General features: G+C 35.0%; 1 pseudogene; it reads right to left on the bottom strand.

The window, feature by feature from the left end:
• Nucleotides 537–1192, bottom strand: LOC109821166 (annotated as a pseudogene).

Genomic DNA, 7159 nt, shown 5'->3' with positions numbered 1-7159 from the left:
GGTTAGGGGTTCAAACCCCTAGAGCCACAATATATATTTAAGGGTCTTTGATGGGCCTTGGGGCTCCTGGGCTCTTTGAATTCCCTTGGGCCTTGGGGCTCCTGGGCTCTTTAAATTCTAAAAATATTTCTAGAATATTCGTTGTTAAGGATAAGAGTTGGTTGTGAAGGTTACGTATTGGTTGTGAAGGTTACGGGTTGGTTGTTAAAGTTACGGGTTTGTTGTTAAGGATAAGCGTTGGTTGTGAAGGTTTTGTGTTGATTGTGAAGTTTTTGAATTCTAAATTTTTTTTTATAATATTCATTTTCTATTTTTTTTTAGCTCTTCAATTGCCTAATATTGCTGTTTATGAGAATTCACCTATTACGCATTAGTTGTTAAGGTTACGAGCCCATAACTTAACAGTCAACTCATAACCTTAACAATCAACCCGTAACCTTCACAACCAAACTATAACCTTAACAACCAAACCGCAACATTAACAACCAAACCATAACATAAACAACAAACCGAACCATAACAACTAACTTGTAACCTTAATAACCAATGTGTAACATCACGTTTGGATCCATGCACGACTGGGTGTCGTGGTTGATCAACACCAGCGCCCAGCTCGTCTGCCGCCACCGTGTTGAACAGCTTCACGTTGGGTCTCATCAGCAGCTTGCTCATGATGGTGGAGGTGATAAGGGCAGCGTGCTTGTAATGACGTAATCCCCTTGCTCGTAGTAGGGGACCTCGAGCTCATCGAGGAAGAGGTGGCGAACTAGCGGACGACCATGGCGAAGAAGAGTTGGCCATCGAGCCAGGTGCAGCCGCCGGGGGAGACAGACTGCTCGATGATGGCGACGTCGATGTCAGGGTTCTTGCGGAGAGCTCGTAAGCGTAGAAAGAGGCCGCTGGATCTGATGTCGACGACAGACGACGACGCGGTCGGTGCTCGGCGTAGTGATCATGTCGCGTCCATTGTAGTGGTGGTCATCTCATGCCGAGACCGCATTGATTCTTTGATGGGACGGAAGCGGAAGGAGGAGAGGTCGTAAGAGGCGGAGATTTGGGGGGTGGAGGATGACGATGATGGGGAGGAGAAAGATTGGGTTTTGTAGGCGGAGGAGAACCTGAGGCTATGGAAGGAGGACGAGGAGAGGAGATTGCGGTCACTGGGTTTGGAGAGGAAGGATGAGGTGACCATTGAGAATATTATGGTTTTCACGTATTTTAATCTTTTGGGTTTTGTGTTTTGGAGGCTTAAAGAACAAAAAGTTTACTTTTGGGGCAAATCACTCGTTAAAAAAAGTCTTGAGAAGGGAAAACACGTTTTATTTGATGTTGGGACTGAAAACATATTTCCCTTTATTTTATTTTATTTTATTTCCTAGAGAGGGCCCGCCCCTCCCTCCCACTTGTTCTCTCGTTGCAAATTTTTTTCCCCAAAGATCGTGGGGAATGCACCACAACTAGTAGTGATACGCTATTCTCTAAGGTCTTGTTTGTATTGAGGGGAATAAGGGTGAAGGGAAGTTAGGGGGAACCATTCACCTCCATTCACCTTGTTTGGGAACACTTAGGAGGTGAAGTTAATTCACCTTAGTTCTCCTTGGTTCACCCCCTAATAGTATAAAATTTGTTACCCCCCAAATTGGGGTGTAACCAAGGGGAAGGGAACTCCCTTCCCTTTCCTTCTCTCAGTTTTCCTTAACTTCCCTTCACCCCCTACAAATCCAAACAGGCCCTACAAAAATAGTGATACACGTGTTATGATTAGCGGGACCCACTTACATATTCTTTTCCTTAAGATGGTCATTAGTTAGTTTGACAATGTGAGTCTCGACCAAACACGAGAAAAAGGATGACGTTGGAGTTCGAAGCGGAGAGTATCATTGGCTATTAAATATGAGCCACATGAAGCACATGTATACGAGTCAATCTTGATGTCGTTCTTGCTAGGCCGGGTACGTGGGCTTTTAGCCTTTGCAGGCTGCTTTCAAATGTCAATTTCTCCCATGTTAATTTTGTAAGTTCTATTTTATGGCTGTGCTTATTCATTATTTGGATTATTTTTGTTCTCTTAATATATAGGGTATGTGAATGAGAGCCTTTGTTGGGATCCCCATGTATAAGCTCCGGAGCCATTTAGGAGCCTCTAGAGGTGCAATTTTTTTAAATTAATATCTTTTCTTTAAGATTATTATCAGAATTTTGATAGTCCAATATGTTGAGCATTAACATATATATATTATATTATATATATATATATATAATATATATAATATTATTATATATATATATATATATATAGAGAAGAGAGGAGAGAGAGAGAGAAGAGAGAGCGAAATAATGAGTAGGCTTGGTAGTGAGGTTGTCAAAATCCTCCTCCACTGCATTGCAATTATGGGGGGAAGCAATTCACGATAGGCAGTGAGTGGTATGGGGATGTGAGCCCCATCAACTACCAAACAAAATTATGCTTGTTAGTACGCAGCATACGCCATTATTTCTTTCAGTATATATATATATAGTATATATATAGGTATATAATATTATTATATATATAGTATATATATATATATATATATAGGGAGAGGTTCAAATAAAAACCTCACTATCCTAAAAACTAAAAACCAATCCTCTCCATTGGATCTAGATTCATCCAATGGCTGAGATTAAAGCTGCATAAGGGTAATTAGGTAAAATAAGCAGCCCACTAAAGAGAGGTCATTAATGCTTCTCTATTGAGTTCTCCATTTCCCCATGCAACTCTCTCTCTCTCTCTCCAAAATCACAGCAACTCTCTCTCTGTCTTCAACATCTCCCTATCCACGGTCTTCTTCAACCTTCGTCTTCATGGTTTATGAAATTATTTTGACGCTTCGTCTTCACGGTCTTCTTCAACCTTCGTCTTCATGATTCAGTGGGCTGTTAAATTATTTTGACGCTTTAATGGTAAGTTTATGAAATTTGTTTGATTTTTCGTCTAAAAGTTTTAGTTTTAACCATAAAGATCGTAGCTTTTTGTTGTAAAAGGTGAAATATTTCACCTTTTAGTCTGAAAAGTTTTTTGTGTTTTGAAGAAACCAGTTGAAAAATGAAGACACGTATGAGTGAATCTAGATTCACAGCAGTGAATCCAGATTCAGTATGTGAGATGTTTGTTTTTTACCATAAAAATCGTAATTTTTTGCTGTAAAAGGTGAAATCTTTTCATGGTTTAAAATTTTATAGCTTGTTTTTTACCATAAGTTTCTTATTCTTTTTGTTTAAAATTTTATAGCTTGTTTTTAACCATAAGTTTCTTATTCTTCAATATAATCCAGATTCACTGGAGTGAATCCAGATTCACTGGAGTGAATCCAGATTCACTCCAGCGAAAGCTTGGATGGTTAGGATGGTTTTTAATGAATTGTTGAAGAAATAAATGCATGTGCTGTAATTTCGAAAAAATAAACGCATGAGTGAATCTAGATTCACTGCAGTGAATCCAGATTCAGTTATGTGAGGTGTTTGTTTTTTACCATAAAAAGCGTAACTTTTTGCTGTAAAATGTAAAATCTTATCATTGTTTAAAATTTTATAGCTTGTTTTTTACCATAAGTTTCTTATTATTTTTGTTTTTTATTTTTGCAGATTTGCTATTGTTTGATAACGAGTTTCAGTCCAGTGAATATGGATTCAATTCAGTGAATCTGGATTCACTCCAATGAATCGAGCTTCAATATAATTAGATTCAATGGAGTGAATCCAGATTCACTCCAGCGAAAGCTTGGATGGTTAGGATAATTTTTAATGAATTGTTGCTGTGTTCTTCATGCGAAGATGGAAGATCAAAGCTTGATAGAAGATGGAAGTGAGTTACAGAGAGTATTAAAGGATGTGTTGTATTAAAGGACGTGCTGTAAAAGTGAGTTAGAGAGAGAAATGGGGAAGTGAAAGGACGTAGCACGTTGATAGTAAGAGAGAGTATTAAAGGACGTGTTGTATTTTTGGTTTTAATCATTATCTCCAGTTTCCAATATTGCCAGCCATCATTAATGTAGTGAATTGTTCCAATTTTACCCTTTTCACATTGTTTTTTACAGCTCATGTGTATTAAATTTGTCTATATTTACAATTCTGCCATCGAAATGTAGGCCATTGGATTAGATAGATTGGAGGGTTAGGATTGGTTTTTAGTTCTCTAGGTTTTTATTAGAACCTCTCCATATATATATATACACACACACACACACACACACACACACACACACACACACACACACACACACACACACACACACACACATATGTATATATACACACACATGTATGTATATATATACACATATATGTATATATATAATAAGCAATAATAAAGAAATTACTAAAAATAAATAAAAGAGAAAAGAAATGCAAACCTTCAAATTGCTCTTCATCTCCATCCTCATCATACAACAAAGAGGAAAAAAGAAAAATTTAAAGTGGAGAAAAATTATTATTATTAATTGCAACAAAAGTTATAATTTTTGGAAGGCCTTCTCAATTAAGAGTAGACCTCCTCTCCAAATAGAGTTACAAAATTTTTTACCCTCTAACCCCTCACTCTCTACCCCTATTTATAATAAACATCAGTGAATGAGAGCCATTGGATCGAAATCTTATCCAAAAACATCAATTTTCAGCCTTTGATTCGTAATAAACTGCCGACGGTATCGATGCGGGCATCGATACGGGTATCGATGCGGGAATCGATACGGGTATCGATGCGGGCATCGATACCCAGTCCTCTCCTGTTGCTGATCCGAGCTTTTCTCTTGGGTTTGCTCTTGGGCTTTTGGGCCTTGGATAATTTCTTGATTTCTTCATGCATTTATTTGGGCTTTGGCATTTCTTGGGCTTTTGGATAATTTGGAAATTAATTTTCCCATGGGCTTCTTGATTTCTCATTTGCTTCATTTCTTCATTAAATCATGGGCCTTTGTTGAGAGATGAGATTTTTGAGATTTATTCTTCATTAACCTGTAATTAAAGATAAAAATAATTATTAGTGATATATTTATTCATATAAAATAGATAATGAGTGTATAAAATTGTAATAAAATGTGATTATCAAATACCCCTACACCTAAACTTTTGCTAGTCCTCTAGCAAAGAAAATAAAGAGAAAATCCTAACTCACTTTTGCAGGAATCGCGGTTGTATTTAACGCATACAACAAGCCTTTAAACCCTTAGGTTACCCTAGTGGACGAGTTGTAGTCTCGTGAGGGTTTACAGTGAATATACCCACAAAATTCTGTCAACTTGCCAAGTTAAATAACTCAGTAAATAACTAATTTTCCTTGATATATTTAGACATTCTAACTGAAGCTAGTTAATAATCAAGAAAACGTTTTTATATATAACTCTAATGTAAATCTCTTAGAAAATCTTTTTCATTATAGCAATACAAAACAAAGTCAAATCTTAGAGATTTAATTTAAAAGTTTTTAAAAGAACATGTTAACTCTTTGTTTTAAATAACTTTCAAGTCTCTTGATCAAAAATTATTTTTCAAAACTATATATACAAAACAACAATATATATAAAAAATGGTAAGTGTTATAGATATGTATAGAATTTTTTTTTTCACTCTCTAATTCTTGGTGATTGTTTTCTATTTTAACGGGCTTTCTAAGTGACCATTTAACGAATTTTGGGCCAATGAATCCCAACCCAATTGGGTTTAGGTCATTAAGTATAGAAATACTCCTTGGGCTTAATTACTCAGTCAACTTAGGCTTTATAAGATAAAATCACCTTGAATTTAAGAGTTTTTTTTTCTTTTTGGTGCCCATTTTCCGCACTCTTCTTTATAAGGTTAGTTTTTTTTAATATATATATATATGTGTGTAAGTATATATAGTCTGAAAAAATGTGTAAATCAAGATAACTTGAAGAAATTATTTTCAACTCTAAGTTAAGCATGCAAAAATTTCATTATTTTTAATTAAAAGTCTAAGGTAAGACATAAGTAAAGTATACTAGTTGAAAAATCATTTCTTAAGAATTTTATTTGGAGTTATCATAAAAGGTGAACTTGAGTATGTCACTAACTAGGAATTAGAAAATTTAAAAACTATCAATTAGATCAATTATTACTTAACTCTTTTAATTTGGCAAGTGATAATATTTTTATAATTTTTTTAAACAAAAATTATGTCAAAAGTGCAACAAAAGGATAAAATAAAGAGGAAAATATGTACTTCCCACCCCCATACCTAAATTTTGCATTGTCCTCAATGTAAATTCGCTGATGCACAAAGTAAAGCAGATAAGAATTGAAGAACTTATATTTGTTCGGTCGACAATGATGATAATGATCTGCAATTACTGTTAGTATGAGGATGAAGAAATCAGATAAGAGAATTTTTTTTTTCGTTTTATTTTTATTGTTAAATTGTTTTTATATTTATTATTTTTTTTGTTTTTGTTTTTGTTTTTGTTTTACAGATAATGAGGTTCATGAAGAACCAACACCTCTTCCTCTCTGAACGTAGAAAATTCTAAAAATGGTTTTAGACGTTGATCATTAATTTTAAAAATATCACCATTTTTAGGATTTTCTATCTCGACAGCCCCATGTGAGAAAACTTATTTTACAATAAATGGACATGTCCGTCGTGATCTCAATTTCCCAGGAAAAAGATGTAATTTTGAATTGTACAATAAAACTTTCTGTCCTGAAGAGAAATTTTTTCGTAAAATTGATTTGTCATGAAAAATCTTGGTTTTCTCTTTGTAAAATTTTGAGTTTATGTATGCATCATTTCTAATTTCTTCCAACTCATTTATTTGGAGCAATCAGTTCTTACCTGCCGAGTCTGAGTTAAAATTCAACTGTTTTATCACCCACATTGCTCGATGTTCTAACTCTACTGGTAGGTGGCAAGATTTCCCAAACACTAATCTGTATGATGACATCCCCAAATTGGCCTTGAAAGCTATTCTATATGCCCACAGAACATCACATAATTTTACAGACCAATCTTTTCTGTTATGATTAACTGTTTTTTCTAAGATTTGTTTGATCTGCCTGTTTGTGACCTCTACTTGTCCACTGGTTTGGGGGTGATAAGGAGTTGATAATTTGTGTGTGATTGAATATTTTCGTATCAAAGCGTCAAAAGAACGGTTACAGAAATGTG

Source organism: Asparagus officinalis, chromosome 8, assembly GCF_001876935.1.
Source record: "Asparagus officinalis chromosome 8, Aspof.V1, whole genome shotgun sequence".
Classification (NCBI taxonomy): Eukaryota; Viridiplantae; Streptophyta; class Magnoliopsida; order Asparagales; family Asparagaceae; genus Asparagus; species Asparagus officinalis.
Note: the sequence above shows the minus strand (reverse complement) of the source record. Positions and strands in the feature narration are given on the sequence as shown.